Here is a 24,756-nt window from a genome sequence, read left to right as displayed (position 1 = left end):
AAACTTCGATTTCCACTCATGTCTGATTTACACCAATCAGTTCTATGCCGATCAATATCGTAGAAAATCGAAATCAGATTAAACAAACAGTTCGTGGTAACCTTACTGTAGTAAGTAGCGACCTGACTCAATAATAACCGTAACTCTTAAAAAGTTACATTAAAAAAATCGTGTTTTTATGCTGATTTTAAATATATACGTTTCATGAAGTTTAGTCTTACCGGTCAAAAATTATGAGCCTGAGAAAATTTGCCTTATTTTAAAAAATAGTTGGAAACACCGCGTCAGATTCAGCGTATCAGAGAATCCTACTGTAGAAGTTCCAAGCTCTTATCTATGAAAATGTGGAATTTTGTATTTTTTCCATTAGACAGATCACGGATGTGAGTTTATTAGTTTTTTTTCAAGGGGTGATTGTATTGACCCAGTGGTCCTAGAAAGTCACAAGAGGTCTCATTTTAACGGATAATAAAAGTTCTAGTGCCCTTTTTAAGTTAACGAAAAATTGGAGGGTATTTACGCCCCCTCACACGCTCATTTTTTCCCAAAGTCACCGGATCAAAATTTTGAGTTAGCCATTATGATCAGCATAGCTGAAAGACCTAATAACTATGTCTTTGGGGACAACGTCATCCACCACAGTCCCCAGGGGAGGGACTGCAAGTTACAAACTTTGACCATTGTTTACATATAGTAATTATTATTGGAAAACGTCCAGCCATTTTCAGGGGGACTTTTTGCGTTGGGGGGACGGTTGGGTGGGCTGAAGTGAGGGGGTTACGTCGCATGATCTTCCCATGCAAGAATTTATCATCAGGGAAAAAATTCCATGACTTTTTTTTTCACTAGAAGTAAGGAGCAACATTAATACTTAAAATGAACAGAAATTATTACGTATATAAGGGTGTTCGTTGCCTCCTCAATACCTTGCTCTTTACGCTAACGTATTTTTAGTAATTTTAACTATTTTTTCCACGGCCTTTGAGATTCATGGGTCATTCTTAAGGAATTGGGACAAAATTCAAGCTTTAGTGTAAAAAGTGTGGTATTAACGAGGGGGCAAATTCCCTCATATACATAATGAAAATATACGAGCCCCCTCATATATGAAATAAAAATATACAAACATAGATGTTCGTTACGCAAGTTAATTTGTAGATTACGTATATTTATTACTAATAAAAACGTTCATAGGAAATCAAAAAGTTTTAGCTGCATTTTTAAGTAACCAAAACATGAAGGGCAACTAGGCCTTCTCCCCCACCTCTTTTTTTTTATCAAAATATTTCGATCAAAACTATGAGAAAGCCATTTAGCAAAAAAAATTATATGCAAATTTGTTTTAATAATTTATGTGCGGTGAGCCAAAATTAAACATATATTAATTCAAAAACGTTCAGAAATTAAATAGAAAGAAATAAGTTTTTCCAACTGAAAGTAAGGAGCGATATTAAAGCCTAAAACGAACAGAAATTACTCCGTATATGAAAAAGGTTGTCCACTCCTCAACGCCTCACTCTTTACGCTAAAGTTTTTTATTGTTTCAAAAAGTAGAGTTGTGAAAGAGTCAAACTTTAGCATAAAGAGTGAGGCGTTGAGGAGGGGACAAGTCCTTTCATATACGGAATAATTTCTGTTCAATTTAAGCTTTATTGTCACTCCTTACTTTCAGTTGAAGAAACTTGTTTCTTTTTATTTAATCAAAACCAAAATCAAATCAATTCGTTTGTTTAAGTCATGACAATTGCGGAATAACACATAAAAAACCCGACTACCCGCTCCATCCTCCCTTTGTAAAATATAAAATGTGTCCAAGGTATAAAAATAAACTTCTTGACGATCATGACAGTTCGGACTCGTGTAGACCATAAATGATTTCTTCGAGAACTAAGATCCATGATATTTCTCAGTACACCGGTTAGAGCGATGAGCGGATTTGTAAACGTGGTGGAAAGTAAGAATAAGTGTCTTAGTAAGGGGTGGATCCAGAAGGAGGGCACGGTGGCCTTAGGCCCCTCCCAAAATTTTTCTTGTGTCATCAATTCTTTTTTCTTTTTTACACTTTTTTTTAAACAAACTTGTTAATTTGATCAATTATTCGTTGCTGATTTTCCCAATTAACAGCAAAAAGCAAAGCTTTCCTAAAATGTAAAAAGTGAAGTCGAAACTTAAAACGAACAAAAATTATTTATCTTCAGCCGGTTCAGTATATATCTGCAAAATTGGCATACAAATCTCTGATTACAGTTATCCTTTCCCTATTTTACGAATATGCAAACTCATGTTGAGGATGAATCAATAGTTCATTGTGTTAAACGTTCGGTAATAAAGGATAAGATAGATAAGACAAAATTTATTTTCAAAAGACTATCACCTAGAGCCGAATTCGCTTTATATGTCAGTAAAAGCTAAGAAAAAAAAAATTCAAAACAGTACATTGAGTCAAACACTTAAAATTAAAAAGAATTTCAAAAAGCAAAATCATCAAAGATAAAGAGCATATCTGTAAACTTAACAATTAAATTACAGAAACATTGCAGTAAATCAAAAAAATAAAAACGGCAATAGAGGAAAAGGGGAATTTGGCAAGTCATAATCACGAATTATTATTAAGGTGTTCCAGAATAAAGGGTTTAAAACTTTTACGAAACCTTTTTGTAACAGCATGGATCGGAGAGTAAGTTGGGATGGCTAAGGGAGGCTGACCGAGGAAGTCAGAAGTCCAGGGAAATTTTTCCCCTCCTTTCTTTTAAGGTGGTAATGCCTGCAGCTTTAAGGAGGAAAGAGTATAGAATTTTGCCTTCTTTGTAAATGATCCTGAGCGAACGCTTTTGGACCGACTCGATTTTGTCACTAAGTTCATTTGAAATTTGCGAATGCCAGACGGGACATGCATATTCCAATAACGGCCTGATAAAGGATAAGTAAAGACGGAGGGAATGTATCTTAAGACAGTTAAATTTGTTTAGCAGCTTAAAAATTGATAGTGAAACATTTGCTTGTTTAACAATATTGATGCTGATTTTAAATGTATAAGTTTCATCAAGTTTAGTCCTACCCGTCAAAAGTTACGAGCCTGAGAAAATTTACCTCATTTTAGAAAATAGGGGGAATCACCCGCTAAAAGTCATAGAATCTTAATGAAAATCACACCATCAGTTTCAGCGTATTAGAGAACCCTATTTGTTTGTTGTTTTTTTCCAAGGGGTGATCGTATCGACCCATTGGTCCCAGAATCTTGCAAGAGGGCTCGTTCTAACGGAAATGAAAAGTTCTAGTACCCTTTTAAAGTGACTGAAAAAATTAGAGGGCACCTAGGCCCCCTCACACGCTAATTATTTTCTCAAAGTCAACGGATAAAAATTCTGAGATAGCCATTTTATTCAGCGTAGTCGAAAAACCTTATAACTATGTCTTTGGGGACGACTTACTCCCCCACAGTCCCCGTGGGAGGGGTTATAACTTACAAATTTTGACCAGTGCCTACATATAGTAATGCTTATTGGGAAGTGTACAGACGTTTTCAGGGGGATTTTCCGATTGAGGGAGGAGTTGACAAGAGGGGGATGTGTTGGGGGAACTTTCCATAGAGGAATTTGTCATGGGGGAAGGAAATTTCCATGAAGAGAGCGCAGGATTTTTTAGCATTATTAAAAAAAAAACAATGAAAAAACAAATATGAAAAGTTTTTTCAACTGGAATTAAGGAGCAGCATTAAAACTTAAAAAAAACAGAAATTATTAGACATATGAAGGGCTCACCTCCTTTTAATACCTCGGTCTTTACGCTAAAGTATTTTTAGTGATTTCAACTATTTATTTTACAGCTTTTGTTATTCAGGGGTTATTCTTAATGAATTGGGACAAAATTAAATCTTTATTGTAAAGAGCAAGGTACTGACGAGGGGGTGAACCCCTCATATATGTAATAAAAACATGATATTATAAAAGTTCGTTACGTAAGCTATTTTATAAGTTATGCCTATCTTTTACTAATAAAAATATTCGTAAAAAATTAAAAGTTCTAGTTGTCTCAAGTAACCATAAATCGCAGGGCAACTAGGCTTCCTCCACCGTTCCTTTTTTTTAAATCATTCGATCAAAACTTATTTTTTAGCTGAAAGAAAGGAGCGACATTAAAACTTAAAACGAACAGAAATTACTTCGTATATGAAAGAGGCTGCTTCCTCAGCAACGCCCCGCTCTTTACGCTAAAGTTGTTTACTTTTTCAAAAAGTAGAGTTAAGAGAAAGAGTCAAACTTTAGCGTAAAGACCGGGGTGTTGATAAGGAAGCAACCCCTTTCATATACGAAGTAATTTCTGTTCGTTTTATGTTTTAATGTCGCTCCTTACTTTCAGCTAAATAAACTTGTTTTTTTTTTAGTTAATCCCACTTAAGATCATTAGAAATTGTGACACTAATAAGCTTGACATGTTTCACTAGTATTTCGCATAGGATCGGGTCGCAAAAAGCAGGAGTAGATTTCAAGAAGTTGATCGTCATTATCTGTGACTTAGTGGGATTTACTTTCATATTTATATTCTTAGATTCACCCTACCATTGGGTTAGGATTTCAACGGGATCACTTTTAATATTCCTATGATATACTTCAAGGATCGACAAGTCATCCACATATTTCCATCTTTTGGGGAATTCCTTGCCAATTTCGTTAATCATGACAAGAAATAATAGTGGTCCCAATAAAGTTCCTTGTGGTATTCCACAGTACCTAGGGAGGGGGTTAGAGAAGGTATTTTTGTATTTTACAACTTGTGAACTATTTCAAAGGAACGATATAACAATATTTACTAAGGGTGGGTCAATTTCACAGTTATCATGCAGTAATCGAATTAGGATATTGTGGTCAACTAAGTAAAACGCTTTTTGGAAATTGACTAAAACCAGGTTTAGCCAAACATTTGGTTTCCCTAGTTCACTTAGGATTGCGTGAATCCAGTGTACAAGAAAACGGGCCGTGGAAGTTTTTCTCAAATTACCAAACTATCGGATGTCAATGCGTAGTATAATTTTAATTTTAAGCCAGTCACAAAGGAACCTTTCGTAAAACATAGAAAAAACTGGAGTGAGTGCAATAGGACGCATGTTGGTTATAGTCAGACTTGAAGATTTCTTTGGGATGGGTGTTATATAACCTAGTTTCCAGCAACTTGGGAATTTACCAGATTTTGTAATTTGGTTAAAAATATCAGATAAGGTCCAGCAATTGCGACTGAAAAGGCTTTAATCAAGTCAATTGGGATATCTAATGGGCAAGAACTTGATTTTTTGAACTTTCGTATTTTATTTATAACATAAGAGGGAGAGATTTGGCGGAAAGAGGTGGAGGGAGGAATAGTTTGACCTGAGCCAGTGAAAAGGGGGGGGGGGCTTTGTACGATGGACGCAAGATGCAGGTTGGAATCGTTGGCTATGTTGTAAGGGGGCTAAGGGAGATGAAAATTGACTTCAACAGGGTTTTTTTCCGCAAATCTCTTTAATTTTCCTGTACCATTGTTTGGGCTTGTTAGAGTACAGATCCTTGACCTTACTATTGTAATACTAAGAAGCTGCCTTTCTTAATTTTCTCTTCAGAAACTTTCTTAGGTCATTAGCCTGTGTGATATGTCTTTGCTTGAACAAATTGATTTGGTCTGTCTGTCTGTCTGTTTGTCTGTCTGCTGTCTGTCTGGTCCATCTGGTCTGTCTGTCAATCTGTCTGTCTGTCCGGTCTGTCTATCTGTGTGTCTGTCGGTCTGTCTGGTCTGTTCTGTCTGTGTTTTGTGCTGGTCCGTCTGGTCTGTCTGTCAATCTGTCTGTCTGTCTGTCTGTCTTTCTGTCTGGTTTGTATGTCTAGTGTGTTTGTCTGTCTTTGTTTCTGTCCATCTGTCTGTCTGTCTGTCTGTGTGTCTGTCGATCTGTCTCTCTGTTCGTGTGTCTGTTTTTCTGGTCTGTTTGGTCTGTCTGTCCGGTTTGTCTGTCTGGTTTGTCTGTCTGGTCTTTCTGTCTTGTCTGTCTTTCCGGTCTGTTTGTCTGGTTTGTCAGTCTGATCTTTCTGTTTGGTCTGTCTGTCTGTCTGTCTCTCTGTCTGTTGCCTGTCTGGTCTGTTTTGTCTATCTGTCATGTCTATCTGTCTGGTCTGTCTGTCTGTCTGTATGTCTGTCTGATTTGTCTCTCTGTCTTTCTGGTCTGTCTGTCTGTCTGTTTTTCTGTCCGTCTGTCTGGTCTGTCTGTCTGTCTGTCTGGTCAGTTTTGTCTGTCTGGTACGGTCTGTCTGGTCTGTCTGTCTGGTCTGTCTGTCTGGTCTGTTTTCTGTCTGTCTGTATGTCTGTCTTTCCTCTCTGTCTGGCCTGTCTGTCTTTCTGTCTGTTTGGTCTGTTTGTCTGGTCTGTCTGGTCTGTCTGTCTTTCTGTCCGTCTTTCTGTCTGTCTGTCTGGTTTGTATGTCTGGTCTGTATGTCTTCTGTCTTTTTTGTCAGTCTGTCCTTCTGTTTGTCTGCCTCTCTGTCTGTCTCTCTGTCTGGATTGTCTGTCTGTCTCTCTGTTCGTCTGTCTGTTTGTCTGGTCTGTTTAGTCTGTCCGTCCGGTCTGTCTGTCTGGTCTGTCTGTCAGTCTTTCTGTTTGTCTCTCTGTCTTTCTGTCTGTCTTTGTGGTCTGTTTGGTCTATCTGTCTGGTCTGTCTAGTCTGTTTGTCTGTCTTATCTGGCTGTCTTTCTTTCTGGTCTGTCTGTCTCTCTGTCTGATCTGTCTTTCTGTCTAGTCTGTCTGTCTTGTCTGTCTGTCTGTCTGTCTATCTGGACTGTTTTGTCTGGCTGGTCCGTTCTGTCTGGTCCGGTCTGTTTGGTCTCTCTGTCTGTTCTGTCTGTCTGGTCTGTCTTTTTGTCTGTCTGTCTGTCCTTACTGACTGGTCTGTCTGTCTTTCTGTCAAACTGTTCGTCTGGTCTGTCTGTCTTTCTGTCTATCTGTGTGTCTGTGTGTCTGTCTGTCTGGTCTGTCTCTCTATCGGTCTGTCTTGTCTGTCTTGTCTGAGTGGTGTGCTGGTCCGTGTGGTATGTCTGTGATTCTGTCTGTCTGTCCAGTCTGTCTGTCTGTCTGTCTGTTTGTCTTTCTGTCTGGTTTGTATGTCTGGTGTGTCTGTCTCTCTGTCTTTCTGTACATCTGTCTGTAAGTCTGTCTTTCTGTCTGTCTGTCTGTCTGTCTGTGTGTCTGTCTCTCTGTCTGTCTCTTTGTTCGTCTGCCTGTTTGTCTGGTCTGTTTGGTCTGTCTCTCCGGTCTTTCTCTCTGGTTTATCTGTCTTGTGTTTCTGTCTGGTCTGTCTGTTTCTCTGTCCGTCTGTCTGTCTGGTCTGTTTTGTCTGTCTGGTACGGTCTCTCTGGTCTGTTTGTCTGTCTCTCAGGTCTATCTGTCTTGTCTGTCTGTCAGTCTGTCTGGTCTGTTTTGTCTGTCTGGTCCGGTCTGTCTGGTCTGTCTGCGTGTCTGTATTTCTGTCCGTCTGTCTTTCTGTCTGGTTTGTATGTTAGTGTGTCTGTATATATGTTTGTTTGTCTCTCTGTTCGTCTGTCTGTTCGTCTGGTCTGTTTGGTCTGCCTGTCTTGTTTGTCTGTCTTGTTTGTCTGTCTGGTTTGTATGTCTCGTCTGTTTTGTCTGTCTGGTCTGGTCCGGTCTGTCTGGTCTGTCTCTCTGGTCTGTCTTTCTGTCTGTCTGTCTGTCTGTCTGTCCTTTCTGACTGGTCTGTCTGTTTTTCTGTCTAACTGTTTGTCTGGTCTGTCTGCCTTTCTGTCTGTCTGTGTGTCTTTCTGTCTGGTCTGTCTGTCTCTCTGTCCGTCTGTCTGTCTGGTCTGTTTTGTCTGTCTGGTTCGGTCTGTCTGGTATGTCTGCCTGTCTGTATTTCTGTCCGTCTGTCTTTCTGTCTGGTTTGTATGTCTGTATGTCTGTCTGTCTGTTTGTTTGTCTTTCTGTTCGTCTGTCTGTTCGTCTGGTCTGTTTGGTCTGTCTGTCTTGTTTGTCTGTCTTGTTTGTCTGTCTCGTCTGTTTTGTCTGTCTGGTCCGGTCTGTCTGGTCTGTCTGTCTATCAGGTCTGTCTGGTCTGTATGTCTGGTTTGTCTTTCTGTCTGTCTGTCCGTCTATCTGTCTGTCATGTCTGTCTGGTCTTTCTGTCCTTCTGTTTGGTCTTTTTGTCTGGCTTGTCCGTCTATCTGTATGTCTGTCTTTCTGTCCGTCCGTCTGTCTGTCTGTCTGGTTTGTATGTCTGGTCTGTAATGTCTGTCTGTCTGATCTGTCTATCTGTCTGTCAGTCTGTCTGTCTGGTCTGTTTTGTCTGTATGGTCCAGTCTGTCTTGTCTGTTTGTCTGTCTGTCTGTCTTTCTGTCTGTCCTGTATGTCAGGTCTGTCTGTTTTTCTGTCTGTCTGTTTTTCTGGTTTATCTGTCTGTCTGTCTTTCTGTCCGTCCGTCTGTCTGTCTGTCTTTTTTGTATATTTGGACGGTCTGTCTGTCTGTCTGGTCTGTCTGGTCTGTTTAGTCTGTCTGTCTGTCTGTCTGTCTGTCATGTCTGTCTGTGTGTTTGTCTGTCTTTCTGTCTGTCTTTCTATCTCTCTGTTCGTCACTCTGTTTGGTTTGTATTTCCGGTCTGTCTATCTGGTTTGTTTGTCTCGTCTTTTTGTCTGGTCTGTCTGTCTTTCTGTCTCTCGGTTCGTCTGTTTTGTTAATCAGACCAGACCAGACAGACTAGACGGACAGACAGAAAAGACAGACCAGCAAGACCAAAAAGACAGACAGAAAGACAGACAGATAGACCGACAGACAGACTAGACAGACACACTGGACAGACAGACTGTGCAGACAGACCAAACAGACGAGACAAACAGACAGACGAACAGAGAGACAGACAGACAGACACTTAAACAGACAGACAGACAAGACAGACAGACAGACAGACATACCAGACAGACCATACAGAACACACCACACAGACAAGACAGGCCAGACAAACAGACAGATGAACCAGACAGACAGACATATTGACAGACGGACCAGACAGACAGACAGAAAAACAACCTGACAGACATACATACCAAACAGACCAGAGAAACCAGACAGACAGACAGACGGGAAAAGAAAGACAGCCAGACAGACCTGACAAACAGACAGACAGAAAGACAGACAGACCAGACATACAGGACAGACACCCACACAGACAGACAGGTAGAAAGACAGACCAGACAGACAGACAGACTAGTCAGACCGGAAAGACAGAAAAACAGACTAACCAGACCGGACCAGACAGACAAAACAGACCAGACAGACATACTGACAGACAGATAAACAAGCAGACAGAAAAACAGACAATAAAGACAGATCAGAGAGACAGACGAGACAGACAGACAGACAAGACAGACAGACAGAAAGACAGACAGACTAGACATAAAAACCAGACAGACATACGGGCAGAAAGACAAACAGACAGACAGAACAGACAGACCAAACAAACAGAATAGACAGAAAAGACAGACCACAAAGACATAAAGAAAGACAGACAGACTAGACAGACAAACCAGACAGACAGACCAGACGGATAGAACAAACAGACAGACGAACAGAGAGACACACAGACAGACAGACAGAAACACAGACAGACCAGACAGAGAGACAGACAGACAGACTGACTAGAGAGACAGACAGATTGAAAGACAGACAGACAGACCAGACAGACCGACAGAAAAACAGACAGACCAAACACACAAACGAGAAAGAAAGACAGACAGACTGACGGACAGAAAGACAGACAGACAGACAAACGGACAGACAGACGAGAGAGACCACAAAGACAAACAGAAAGACAGACAGACCAGAAATACAGGAGAGACAGAAAAACAGACATATATACAGACAGACAGACAGACCAGTCAGACCTGACAGACAGACAAACAGACTAGACAGACCGGACCATACAGACAAAACAGACCAGACAAAAAGACTGACAGACAGACAGACAGATAGATAGACAAGAAAGACAGAAGACAGATCAGACAGACAGAACAGACAGACAGACAAAAGATCAGACAGACAGACATACAGATCAGACACACAGACCAGAAAAACAGACAGACAATATTTACTAAGAGTGGGTCAATTTCAAAGTTATCATGCAGTAAACAAATTAGGATAGTGTGGTCAACTAAGTAAAACGCTTTTTGGAAATTGACTAGAACCAGGTTTAGCCAAACATTTGGTTTCTCTAGTTCACTTAGGATTGTGTGAATCAAGTGTACAAGATAATGGGCGGTGGAAGTTTTTCTTAAATTACTTTCGGATTTCAATGTTTGTTATAATTTTAATTTTAAGCCAATCACAAAGGAACCCTATGTAAAGCTTAGAAAAAACTGGAGTGAATTTAATAGGACGCTTGTTGGTTATAGTCAGACTTGAAGATTTCTTTGGGATGGGTTTTATAAAACCTAGTTTCCAGCAACTTGGGAATTTACCAGATTTTGTAATTTGGCTAAAAATATCAGATAAGGTCCAGCAATTGCGGCTGAAAAGGCTTTAATCAAGTCAATTGGGATGTCTAATGGGCAAGTACTTGATTTTTTGAACTTTCGGATTTTATTTATAACATAAGAGAGAGAAATTTGGGGGAAAGAGGTGGAGGGAGGAATAGTTTGACCTGAGCCAGTGAAAGGGGGGGGGACTTTATACGAAGGACGCAAGATGCAGGTTTGAATCGTTGGCTATGTTGTAAGGGGGCTAAGGGAGATGAAAATTGACTTCAACAGGGTTTTTTCCGCAAATCTTGTTAATTTTCCTGTACCATTGTTTGGACTTGTTAGAATACAGATCCTTGACCTTACTATTGTAATACTAAGAAACTGCCTTTCTTAATTTTCTCTTCAGAAACTTTCTTTTTTTAGGTCATTAGCCTGTGTGATATGTCCTTGCTTGAACGAATTGATTTGGTCTATTTGTCTGTCTGTTTGTCTGTCTGTCTGGTCTGTCTGTCTTTCTGTCTAAATGTATGTCTGGTCAGTCTGTCTTTCGGTCTGTCTGTGTGTCTGTGTGTCTGTCTGTCTTGTCTGTCTTTCTGTTGGTATGTCTTGTCTATCTTGTCTTTGCTGTGTGCTAGTTCGTCTGGTATGTCTGTCATTCTGTCTGTCTGTTCGGTCTGTCTGTCTGTCTTTCTGTCTGGTGTGTCTGTCTCTCTGTCTTTCTGTCTGTCTGTCTGCGTGTCTGTCTCTCTGTCCGTCTGTCTGTCTGGTCTGTTTTGTCTGTCTGGTCCAGTCTGTCTGGTCTGTCTGTATGTCTCTCAGGTCTATCTGTCTTGTCTGTCTGTCTGTCTGATCTGTCTGTCTGTTTTTATGGTCTTTCTGTCTGTCTGTTTGTCTGTCTGTCTGGTCTATCTGTCTGGTGTGTCTGTCTGTCTGTCTGTCTGTCTGGTCTGTTTTGTCTGTCTGTTCGTCTGTCTCTTCGTCTTGGTCTGTTTGGTCTGTCTGTCTGGTTTGTCGGTCTCATCTGTTTTGTCTGTCTGGTCTTTCTGGTCGGTCTATCTGTCTGGTTTGTCTGGTCTGTATGTCTCGTTTTTCTTTCTGTCTGTCTGCATGTCTGTCCGTCTTTCTGTCTCTCCTTTCTGTCTGGTTTCTCCGTCTTTCAGCCCTTCTGTTTGGTCTGTTTGTCTGGCTTGTCCGTCTGTCTGTATGTCTGTCTTTCTGTCCGTCTGTCTGTCTGGTTTGTGTGTCTTGTCTGTATGTCTGTCTGTCTGATCTTTCTATCTGTCTGTCAGTCCTTCTGTCTGGTCTGTTTTGTCTGTCTAGTCCAGTCTGTCTGGTCTGTCTTTCTGTCTGTCTGTCTGTCTGTCTTTCTGTCTGTCCTGTATGTCTGGTTTTTCTGTTTTTCTGGTCTATCTGTCTCTCTGTCTTTCTGTCCGTCTGTCTGTCTGTCTTGTTTGTAAATCTGATCTGTCTGTCTGTCTGTCTGGTCTCTTTGGTCTGTTTGGTCTGTCTGTCTGTCTGTGTGTGTGTTTGTCTGTCTGTCTGTCTGTCTCTGTCTCTCTGTGTTCGTCTCTCTGTTTGGTTTGTCTTTCCGGTCTGACTATTTGTTTTGTCTGTCTGGTCTTTTTATCTGGTCTATCTGTCTTTTTGTCCCTCTGTTCGTCTGTTTTGTTAGTCAGACCAGACCAGACCGACCAGACGGACAGACAGAAAAGACAGACCAACAAGACCACAAAGACAGAAAGACAGACAGGCAGTTAGACCGACAGACAGACCAGACAGACACACTGGACAGACAGACCGGGCAGACATACCAAACAGACGAGACAAACAGACAGACGAATAGAGAGACAGATAGACAGACACACAAACAGACAGACCAGACAGACCATCAGACCACACCACACAGACAAGACAGGCCAGACAGACAGACTGACAGACCGGACAGACAGACATATTGACAGACAGACCAGACGGAAAAAGAAAGACAGCCAGACAGACCAGACAAAGAGACAGACAGAAAGACAGACAGACCAGACATACAGGAAAAACAGAAGGACAGACACCCATACAGACAGACAGACAGAAAGACAGACCAGACAGACACACTGGACAGACAGGCCGTGCAGATAGACCAAACAGACGAGACAAACAGACAGACGAACAGAGAGACAGACAGACAGACAGTCAGACACACAGACAGTCAGACACACAAACAGACAGACAGACAGACAGACCATACAGACCACACCACACAGACAAGACGGGCCAGACAGACAGACTGACAGACCGGACAGACGGACATATTGACAGACAGACTAGACGGACCAGACAGACAAACAACCTGACAGACAGACAGACAGACATACCGACCAAACAGACAAGACATACAGACAGACAGACAGACGGAAAAAGAAAGACATCCAGACAGACCAGACAAATAGACAGACAGAAAGACAGACAGACCAGACATACAGGACAGACAGAAGGACAGACACCCATACAGGCAGACAGACAGACTAGTAAGAGACCTCCTTATAATTCAGTAATCAGTAATTGATTACTGAATTTGATTACTGAAGTCTAAGTCACCTCCTTATAGGAGGTAACTTAGACTACTTCCTCCTTCGACTAAGTCACCTCCTTATAGGATTAGTCACCCCTAATCTCTCTCCGAAAGATGAGAATTGGATGATTTTGTTTTATTTTAGAAAAAAAAGGATATGGAAAGTCTATTTACCTTAATCGTGTATAGATGTGAAAATGTTCAATAATTGGAGAAAAAAATGAATATTTAGTGTAAGTCAGATATTGTCTATTATTAAAATAGAATAGAGTTATTTTATTACGGTTAACCTAGGAGAAGAACTCCCTCCCCCGTTACGCTTCATTCTGAAGCGTAACCTCGGGTGGGGGGGGGGGGTTCTTCTCCCATGCAGGTGTTAAAGAGTAAGCTAAAATAAGCTACTGGGCTCATACCCCAATGATAGAGCAATCTCTCTTTGAATGATTAAGTGGTTATGCCTATTTTTTTCTTATATTTTTATAGTGTCCTCTCATTCCTGATTAGGTTTGTGGCTTAGAATGGAAATAAATTCCTTAAGCTTTATCCCTATTATAATTGAAGAAAGAAAGGAAAGTAGATTAAAATATTTTCTAATCCAATCAGTAGCCTCAGTCATCTTTTTAGCGAGTATTCTGAATCAATCATTTTCATTCTTAATTCCTTTTGCCTTACTAATTAAGATCGGTGCGGCCCCGTTCCATATATGACTAGTAAGTATTTCTAAGTCTATGTCTTGAAGGGTCTTATCTCTTTTAATAACTTTTCAGAAAATTGGACCTCTACTCGGACTGGTTATAATACATTTTACAAATTCTTTTTTTTTATTTTTTTAGAGCATTGATTGGCGGGTTAGGGGGAATGAACCAATCCAACCTTCGGCTGATTATAGCGTTTTCCTCTGTTAGACATTTATCCTGGTTAATAGTTAATATAAGTAGATTTTTCCTAATATTAATTTATTATATAACTTATTTGGTTATCCTATATTTTGCAGTAATTTTACTGCAACAAAAGGGGAAATACTCCCTCGCCCAAATGAATAATAATGCCAGATTAATTTATAAAGCTTTGATTTCATTCAATCTTCTCTCGTTAGCCGGACTACCTCCCTTCTTGAGATTTTTATTAAGTGAATATCTCTGGAAATAAATATTCTACCTCCTATCCTTGTATTAGCCCTTGTTATATCTTCATGTCTCTCAGTATATTTCCATTTTAAAATTGCTATAAGATCTTTTTTGTTCCCCTCAGAGGTAAAGTCTAAGCAAATAGAGATCCTGGGTATTCTATCGATAGGGTTTAATATTTTTCTTCCTCTATTCTTTTTATAAAACTTTAAGTTAATTAAACTGCCAGCCTTCAAAGCTGGAAATAAGAAGTTCTTAAGCTTTACTAATTTACGCTTAACATAGATGTGGGTATTATCTACATAATTACAGTATCAACGTAATCCTTTTTATCAGGCACCTCATCTTTACTTATTATATATGAAATGTAAATTTCTCTTCAAGAATCAAAATCTTACATGCACAAAACACTTATATACAGGTTATCCCACTTGCAATGAAAATAATTTTTAATTAGTTAGGCCCAGGTTAGAAACAACTCAAGATTTGCAATCTTATAAATTTTTTTTTATACTACTGAGCCATAAATTGAACATAGTAAAGGGAATAATCCTTAACTAAATTTACAATTTAGCACCTATAATCGGCCACTTCACTTATGCAACGTTGATTTCATTCTAAAAATCACAAGGATATTGGAACTTTATACTTTATTTTTGGGGCTTGAGCGGGTATAGTTGGGACTTCTTTAAGAATACTTATTCGAGTAGGATTAGGTCAACCAGGTTCCCTGATTGTTGACGAACAAGTATATAATGTCATTGTCACAGCTCATGCATTTATTATAATTTTTTTCATGTTTATACCAATCTTGATTGGGGGATTTGGTAACTGACTGGTACCCATTATATTAGGGGCCCCGGATATAGCATTTCCCCGATTAAATAATCTAAGATTTTGGATACTTCCACCATCCGTAACTCTTCTCTTAGCCAGATCTATGGTAGAAAGAGGTGCAGGAACTGGATGAACAGTATATCCCCCTCTTTCCTCGGCCATTGCTCATGCCAGACCTTCTTTAGATTTAGCTATTTTTTCACTTCATTTAGCTGCAGTTTCTTCCATCTTAGGAGATATGAATTTTATCACTACTATCATTAATATATGGCCTCAATCAATATCTATTGATCGTATAACTCTTTTTATTTAGGCAGTGGGAATTACGGCCGTTCTTCTCCTCCTGTTACTTCTAATCCTAGCGGGGCTATTACTATATTATTAACTGATCGTAACTTAAATACTTCTTTCTTTGATCCCGCAGGTGGTGGAGACCCAATCCTTTATCAACATTTATTTTGATTTTTTGGGCATCCTGAAGTATATATTTTAATTTTACCTGGATTCGGAATAGTATCCCATATTATTAGTCAAGAAAGAGGTAAGAAGGAAGCGTTTGGTACATTAGGTATGATCTATGCTATACTTGCTATTGGTATTCTTGGTTTTGTTGTTTGGGCCCATCATATATTTACTGTGGGAATGGATGTGGACACTCGAGCATATTTTACTGCTGCAACTATAATTATTGTAATTCCTACGGGAATTAACCCCTGACAGGCCACTATAAGAACAAATACCAGGAAAAATCTTCAACGCTTCCCATATGATCTCTAGGTCAGACAATTGACAAAAAAATTTTGTTAGCATGATTTATTCAAACTTGCCAATTTTCAAGTTGTGAAAATACAACATTAGTCTCTCAAATATATAAAAAAGGGGCAATTTCACTTGGTGTGAAAGGCTTTAAAACAATTGCTTTTGGGAGTAAGGCACAGTGGAAGGTCACATACTTTGCATTCAAAGGTGGTATATCCTTATTTGCACTCTTTGCAGCGGGTCTGCTTGTCAGTCTTTTTTGGCCAGTGATCAAGTCCATCAGCTTGAGCAGATATTGCCAATTGGATTCGGTTGCGACTTCGAATGGGGCTGGGACTTGCTTCGACATCTGCGGATGGTCTACCACGTTTAAGTTGGGCATCACACGCGCCGAGGCATACAACCCTGCAGCAACTTCAGACCTGAAGGTTCTCAAGATCATCGGTTCGTCTCTCCTTAAAGTCAGCGCTTTGATGTATGACCTGAAAAGAAGCCAGCTATTGCATACTGCTGTGTCAATAAGCCACTAGAAGGTTCTCATACACCATTTTCGTGTCCGAAGATGAGTTCGGCACATCTCCACCAGCATGTCCGCTAAATCTGTGCTACCCATATGACGGTTGTAATCATAAACAGGGACTGGCATTGAAACTTCAATCCTTGACGTTCGGATGGATTTATAAGGATGGATTTATCCTTGACGTTCCAGCGTCTGCACACATCCTGTGGTGTTATTCCTGCATACGTCGAAGCCAAGCAAACCGTATTGTTATCTAACCATTTCACTACAATAACGCCGGAATGAGTATCAGCCCTGTAATCTAAAGTTCCTCTCTCTCGTTTCTTCATTTCACCATCTGTGAGGAGTGGGCTGCCCTTCAGTCGTGATTTATTCAACGTACCAATACAAGGGAATCCTTTGATTTTGAGCAAACTCGTTAGTTTCAAGCTTGAAAACCATTTTTCAAAATAAATGTTGTAATTCATTTTCTCTGACAAGGTACTTATCAGACATAAGACTATTTTGCCTCTGACTCCAAGATATGGCTCTATGACATCTTCAACAAGAGTGCCCTTCCCTTGATAAACTTCAAAATCATGTACAAAACCTGACACACAAGCTCTTGCGAAGACTTTTATTTCCCACTTCGTCGGCTTTTTCGGCAGATATTGTCTTAAGTTGCTTCGCCCCGTGAAAGGAATCATTTGCTCGGCAATTGAACGGTGTTCATCGGGATTGATCTCAAGAAACTTGGAACGGATATGACCCAGGACGCGTCGAATTTTGTATAGCTTGTCAAATACTTGTTCTCCAGGTTTATTAGCTTTACTGTTGTCGTTGAAGTGAAGAAAACGTTTGATTTTATCAAATCTTTGTCGGCCCATCTTGTCGGCAATTTGTGGGTATCTGTTTGCTGCTTTCCAGTGCATTCGATAACAGGGAACTCTTATCACCCCCAATAATAGACAGAGACTGTATGTGTTCTCTGGACTAGAGACTCTAGAGACTATATCTTTTGTCTGTCTATCTGTCTGTCTGGTCCGTCTGGTCTGTCTGTCAATATGTCTGTCTGGCCGGTCTGTCTGTCTGGCCTGTCTTGTCTGTGTGGTGTGGTCTGTATGGTCTGTTTGTGTGTCTGTATGTCTGTCTGTCTGTCTGGTCTGTCTGTCTGTCTGTCCGGTTTGTCTGTCTTTCTGTCTGTCTTGTCTGTCTGTCTGTCTCGTTTGTCTTTCTGTCTGTCTGTCTGTATGTCTGTCTGTCCTTCTGTCTATCCTGTATGTCTGGTCTGTCTGTCTGTTTGTCTGGTCTGTCTGTCTGTCTTTCTTTCTTTCCGTCTGTCTGTCTGTCTGTCTTGTCTGTCAGTATGTCCGTCTTTTTGGCCTGTCTGTCTGTCTGTTTGTCTGTCTGTCTGTCTTTTTATCTGCCCGTCTGTCTGATCTGTTCGGTCTGTCTGTCTGTCTGCTCTGTCTGTCTGTCTGGTCTGTGTGTATGGTCTGTTTTTTTGTCCGTCTGTCTGTATGTCTGTCTGTCCTGTCTGTTTGGTCTGTCTGTGTTTCTGTCTGTCTGTTTAGTCTGTTTGTCTTTTCTGTCTCGTTTTTTTGTCTTTCTATCCGTCTGTCTGTCTGGTTTGTATATTTAAATGTCTGTCTTGGGTTTCTAAATGTCTGTCTGTCTGATCTTTATGTCTGTTTGTCTGTCTGTCAGTCTGTCTGTCTGGTCTGTTTTGTCTGTCTGGTCCGGTCTGTCTAGTCTATTTGTCTATCTGTCTTTTCTGACTGGCCTGTCTGTCTCTCTGTCTGTCTAGTCTGTCTGGTCTCTCTTTCTGTCTGTCTGTCTGTTTGTCTGTCTGTCTTTCTGTCTGTCCTGTACGTCTGGTCTGTCTGTCTTTCTGTCTGTCTGTTCGCAGGTCTGTTGTCTGGTTGTCTTATGTCCATCTGTATGTCTCTCTGTCTGTCTCTCTGTTCTTCTGTCTGTCCGTCTGTCTCGTCTGTGTGTCTGGTCTGTCTGTCTGTCTGTCTGTCTGTCTGTCTGGTGTGTTTTGTCCGTCTGGTCCAGTCTGTCGGGTCTGTCTGTCTGGTCTGTCTATCTGGTCTGTCTTTCTGTCTGTCTGTATGTCTGACGATCTGTCTAGTCTGTCTGTCTTTCTGTCTGTCTGTTTGGTATGTTTGTCAGGTTTTTCTGGTCTGTCTGTCTGTCTGTTTGTCTGGTCTGTATGTCTGATCTGTATATCTGTCTGTCTGATCTTATGTCTGTTTGTCTGGTCTGTCTGTCTGATCTGTCTTCTGTCTTTCTTGTCTGTCTGTCTGTCTGATTGTTTGTCTGTCTTTCAGTCTTTCTGTCTGGTCTGTTTTGTCTGTCTGGTCCGGTCTGTCTGGTCTGTTTGTCTGTCTGTCTGGTCTGACTGGTCTGTCTGTCTGTTTGTATGTATGTCTGTTTTTCTGTCTGTCCTGTATTTCTGGTCTGTCTGTCTTTCCCTCTGTCAGTCTGTTTGTCTTGTCTGTCTGTCTGTCTTTTTGGTCTCTCTGGTCTGTCTGTCTTTCTGGTCTCTCTGGTCTGTCTGCCCGTCTGTCTGTCTGTCTATATTTCTCGTTTGTATGTTTGGTCTGTCTGTTTGTCTGTCTGTCTGTCCGTCTAGTCTGTCTGTCTATCTGTCAATCTGTCTGTCTCTCCAGTCTGTCTGTCTTGTCTGTCTGTCTGTCTGTGTTTCTGTCTGTCTGTCTGTGTGTCTCTCTGTTCGTCTGTCTGTTTGTTCTATTCTATCTGATTTGTCTGTCTAGTCTTTCTGTCTTTCTGTCTGTCTTTGTGGTCTGGACGGTCTGTCTTTTCTGTCTGTCTGTCTGCTCTTCCTGGTCTGTGTGTCTGTCTAGTCTGTTTATTCTTTTTGTCTGGTCTGTCTGTATGTCTGTATTTCTGCCCGTATGTCTGTCTGGTTTGTATGTCTGGTCTGTCTGTCTGTTTGTATGTCATTCTGTCTGTCTGTCTGGTCTGTCTGTCTGTCTGATCTGTCTTTCTGCCTTTATTGTCTCTTATTCTGTCTGCTTGTCTATCTGTCTGTCAGTCTGTCTGTCTGGTCTGTTTTGTCTGTCTGGTCCAGTCTGGTTTGTCTGTTTTTCTGTCTATATGCTCTTACTAGTCTGTCTGTCTGCCTGTATGGGTGTCTGTCCTTCTGTCTGTCCTGTATGTCTGGTCTGTCTGTCTTTCTGTCTGTCTATTTGTCTGGTCTGTCTGGATGTCTTTCTTTTTCCGTCTGTCTGTCTGTCTGTATGTCTGGTCTGTTTGGTCGGTATGTCTGTCTGTCTGTCTGTCAGGTTGTTTGTCTGTCTGGTCCGTCTGGTCTGTCTGTCAATATGTCCGTCTGTCCGGTCTGTCAGTCTGTCTGTCTGGCCCGTCTTGTCTGTGTGGTGTGGTCTGTATGGTCTGTCTGTCTGTCTGTCTGTTTGTGTGTCTGACTGTCTGTCTGTCTGTCTCTCTGTTCGTCTGTCTGTTTGTCTCGTCTATTTGGTCTATCTGCACGGCCTGTCTGTCCAGTGTGTCTGTCTGGTCTGTCTTTCTGTCTGTCTGTCTGTATGGGTGTCTGTCCTTCTGTTTTTCCTGTATGTCTGGTCTGTCTGTCTTTCTGTCTGTCTCTTTGTCTGGTCTGTCTGGCTGTCTTTCTTTTTCCGTCTGTCTGTCTGTCAATATGTCTGTCTGTCCGGTCTGTCAGTCTGTCTGTCTGGCCTGTCTTGTCTGTGTGGTGTGGTCTGATGGTCTGTCTGGTCTGTCTGTTTGTGTGTCTGTCTATCTGTCTCTCTATTCGTCTGTCTGTTTTCTCGTCTGTTTGGTCTGTCTGCCCAGTCTGTCTGTCCGGTTTGTTTGTCTGGTCTGTCTGTCGGTCTAACTGCCTGTCTGTCTTTCTGTCTTTGTGGTCTTGTTGGTCTGTCTTTTCTGTCTCTCGGTATGGTCTGTCTGGTCTGGTCTGACTAACAAAACAGACGAACAGAGGGACAAAAAGACAGATAGACCAGATAAAAAGACCAGACAGACAAAACAAATAGTCAGACCGGAAAGACAAACCAAACAGAGAGACGAACACAGAGAGAGAGAGACAGACAGACAGACAGACAAACACACACACAGACAGACAGACAGACCAAACAGACCAAAGAGACCAGACAGACAGACAGACAGACAGACAGACCAGATTTACAAACAAGACAGACAGACAGACGGACAGAAAGACAGAGAGACAGATAGACCAGAAAAACAGAAAAACCAGACATACAGGACAGACAGAAAGACAGACAGACAGACAGACAGAAAGACAGACCAGACAGACTGGACTAGACAGACAAAACAGACCAGACAGAAGGACTGACAGACAGATAGAAAGATCAGACAGACAGACATACAGACAAGACACACAAACCAGACAGACAGACGGACAGAAAGACAGACATACAGACAGACGGACAAGCCAGACAAACAGACCAAACAGAAGGGCTGAAAGACGGAGAAACCAGACAGAAAGGAGAGACAGAAAGACGGACAGACATGCAGACAGACAGAAAGAAAAACGAGACATACAGACCAGACAAACCAGACAGATAGACCGACCAGAAAGACCAGACAGACCGGACCAGACAGACAAAACAGATGAGACCGACAAACCAGACAGACAGACCAAACAGACCAAGACGAAGAGACAGACGAACAGACAGACAAAACAGACCAGACAGACAGACAGACAGACAGACACACCAGACAGATAGACCAGACAGACAGACAAACAGACAGACAGAAAGACCATAAAAACAGACAGACAGATCAGACAGACAGACAGACAAGACAGATAGACCTGAGAGACATACAGACAGACCAGACAGACCGGACCAGACAGACAAAACAGACCAGACAGACAGACGGACAGAGAGACAGACACGCAGACAGACAGACAGAAAGACAGAGAGACAGACACACCAGACAGAAAGACAGACAGACAGACCGAACAGACAGACAGAATGACAGACATACCAGACGAACTAGCACACCACAAAGACAAGATAGACAAGACATACCAACAGAAAGACAGACAAGACAGACAGACACACAGACACACAGACAGACCGAAAGACAGACTGACCAGACATACATTTAGACAGAAAGACAGACAGACCAGACAGACAGACAAACAGACAGACAAATAGACCAAATCAATTTGTTCAAGCAAGGACATATCACACAGGCTAATGACCTAAAAAAAGAAAGTTTCTGAAGAGAAAATTAAGAAAGGCAGTTTCTTAGTATTACAATAGTAAGGTCAAGGATCTGTATTCTAACAAGTCCAAACAATGGTACAGGAAAATTAACGAGATTTGCGGAAAAAACCCTGTTGAAGTCAATTTTCATCTCCCTTAGCCCCCTTACAACATAGCCAACGATTCAAACCTGCATCTTGCGTCCTTCGTATAAAGTCCCCCCCCCCTTTCACTGGCTCAGGTCAAACTATTCCTCCCTCCACCTCTTTCCCCCAAATTTCTCTCTCTTATGTTATAAATAAAATCCGAAAGTTCAAAAAATCAAGTACTTGCCCATTAGACATCCCAATTGACTTGATTAAAGCCTTTTCAGCCGCAATTGCTGGACCTTATCTGATATTTTTAGCCAAATTACAAAATCTGGTAAATTCCCAAGTTGCTGGAAACTAGGTTTTATAAAACCCATCCCAAAGAAATCTTCAAGTCTGACTATAACCAACAAGCGTCCTATTAAATTCACTCCAGTTTTTTCTAATCTTTACATAGGGTTCCTTTGTGATTGGCTTAAAATTAAAATTATACCAAACATTGAAATTCGAAAGTAATTTAAGAAAAACTTCCACCGCCCATTATCTTGTACACTTGATTCACACAATCCTAAGTGAACTAGAGAAACCAAATGTTTGGCTAAACCTGGTTCTAGTCAATTTCCAAAAAGCGTTTTACTTAGTTGACCACACTATCCTAATTTGTTTACTGCATGATAACTTTGAAATTGACCCACTCTTAGTAAATATTGTCTGTCTGTTCTTCTGGTCTGTGTGTCTGATCTGTATGTCTGTCTGTCTGCTCTTTTTGTCTGTTCTGTCTGTCTGATCTGTCTTCTGTCTTTCTTGTCTATCTATCTGTCTGTCTGTCTGTCAGTCTTTTTGTCTGGTCTGTTTTGTCTGTATGGTCCGGTCTGTCTAGTCTGTTTGTCTGTCTGTCAGGTCTGACTGGTCTGTCTGTCTGTCTGTATATATGTCTGTTTTTCTGTCTCTCCTGTATTTCTGGTCTGTCTGTCTTTCTGTTTGTCTTTGTGGTCTCTCTCGTCTGTCTGTCCGTTTGTCTGTCTGTCTGTCTTTCTGTCCGTCAGTCTGTCTGTCTTTCTTTCTCGTTTGTGTGTATGGTCTGTCTGTTTTTCTGTCGGTCTGTCTGGTCTGTCTGTCTGTCTTTCAATCTGTCTGTCTCTCTAGTCAGTCTGTCTGTCTGTCTCTCTGTCTGGTCTGTCTGTGTTTCTGTCTGTCTGTCTGTGTGTCTCTCTGTTCGTCTGTCTGTTTGTTCTATCCGTCTGGTCTGTCTGTCTGGTTTGTCTGTCTAGTCTGTCTGTCTTTCTTTATGTCTTTGTGGTCTCTCTCGTCTGTCTGTCCGTTTGTCTGTCTGTCTGTCTTTCTGTCCGTCAGTCTGTCTGTCTTTCTTTCTCGTTTGTGTGTATGGTCTGTCTGTTTTTCTGTCGGTCTGTCTGGTCTGTCTGTCTGTCTTTCAATCTGTCTGTCTCTCTAGTCAGTCTGTCTGTCTGTCTCTCTGTCTGGTCTGTCTGTGTTTCTGTCTGTCTGTCTGTTTGTCTCTCTGTTCGTCTGTCTGTTTGTTCTATCCGTCTGGTCTGTCTGTCTGGTTTGTCTGTCTTGTCTGTCTGTCTGTCTCGTCTGTCTCTCTAATCTGTCTTTATTGTCTGTTTTTCTGTCTGCTTGTTTATCTGTCTGTCAGTATGTCTGTCTGGTCTGTTTTGTCTGTCTGGTCCGGTCTGGTTAGTCTGTTTTTCTGTCTTTCCGGTCTGACTAGTCTGTCTGTCTGTCTGGTCTGTCTTTCTACCTGTCTGTCTGTGTGGGTGTCTGTCCTTCTGTCTGTCCTGTATGTCTGATCTGTCTGTCTTTCTGTCTGTCTGTTTGTCAGGTCTGTCTGGCTGTCTTTCTTTTCCCGTCTGTCTGTCTGTCTGGTTTCTCTGGTCTGTTTGGTATGTATGTCTGTCAGGTTGTTTTTCTGTCTGTCTGTCTGGTCCGTCTGTCAATATGTCTGTCTGTCTGGTTCATCTGTCTGTTTGTCTGGCCTGTCTTGTCTGTGTGGTGTGTTCTGTATGGTCTGTCTGGTATGTCTGTCTGTCTGTCTGTCTTGTCTGTCTGTCTGTTTAAGTGTCTGTCTGTCTGTCTCTCTGTTCGTCTGTCTGTTTGTCTCGTCTGTTTGGTCTGTCTGCACGGTCTGTCTGGCCAGTGTGTCTTTCTAGTCTGTCTGTCGGTCTATCTGTCTGTCTTTCTGTCTGTCTTTGTGGTCTTGCTGGTCTGTCTTTTCTGTCTGTCCGTCTAGTCTGTCTGGTCTGGTCTGATTAACAAAACAGACGAACCGAGAGACAGAAAGACAGACAGACCAGACAAAAAGACCAGACAAACAAACCAGATAGACAGACCGGAAATACAAACCAAACAGAGTGACGAACAGAGAGATAGACAGACAGACAGAAAGACAGACAAACACACAGACAGACATGACAGACAGACAGACAGACAGACAGACTAAACAGACCAGACAGACCAGACAGACAGACACACAGACAGACCGTCCAAATATACAAAAAAGACAGACAGACAGACAGACGGACAGAAAGACAGACAGACAGATAAACCAGAAAAACAGACAGACAGAAAAACAGACAGACCTGACATACAGGACAGACAGAAAGACAGACAGACAGACAAACAGACAAGACAGACTGGACCATACAGACAAAACAGACCAGACAGACAGACTGACAGACAGATAGACGGATCAGACAGACAGACATACAGACCAGACATACACACCAGACAGACAGACAGACGGACGGACAGAAAGACAGACATACAGATAGACGGACAAGCCAGACAAAAAGACCAAACAGAAGGACAGAAAGACCAGACAGACATGACAGACAGATAGACGGACAGACAGACAGAAAGACAAACCAGACATACAGACCAGACAGACTTGATAGACAGACAGACCAGAGAGACTGGACCAGACAGACAAAACAGACGAGACAGACAAACAAGACAGACAAACAAGACAGACAGACCAAACAGACCAGACGAACAGACAGACGAACAGAAAGACAAACAAACAGACAGACAGACATACAGACATACAAACCAGACAGAAAGACAGACGGACAGAAATACAGACAGGCAGACATACCAGACAGACCGAACCAGACAGACAAAACAGACCAGACAGACAGACGGA

The 24,756-nt window shown here is 41.4% G+C and overlaps 1 protein-coding gene and 1 pseudogene across 6 annotated transcripts in view; both read left to right on the top strand.

Moving 5' to 3' along the window:
* LOC136037180 (serine/threonine-protein phosphatase 2A regulatory subunit B'' subunit alpha-like) overlaps positions 1-24,756 on the top strand; it is a 317,624-nt gene that overhangs the window by 194,362 nt on the left and 98,506 nt on the right. The window lies entirely within an intron of this gene.
* LOC136036857 (cytochrome c oxidase subunit 1-like) lies at positions 14,918-15,542 on the top strand (annotated as a pseudogene).

This window comes from Artemia franciscana, chromosome 16, assembly GCF_032884065.1.
Source record: "Artemia franciscana chromosome 16, ASM3288406v1, whole genome shotgun sequence".
In the NCBI taxonomy this organism is placed as follows: Eukaryota; Metazoa; Arthropoda; class Branchiopoda; order Anostraca; family Artemiidae; genus Artemia; species Artemia franciscana.
The sequence above is the reverse complement of the archived record's forward strand: the minus strand, read 5'-3'. Positions and strand labels throughout refer to the sequence as shown.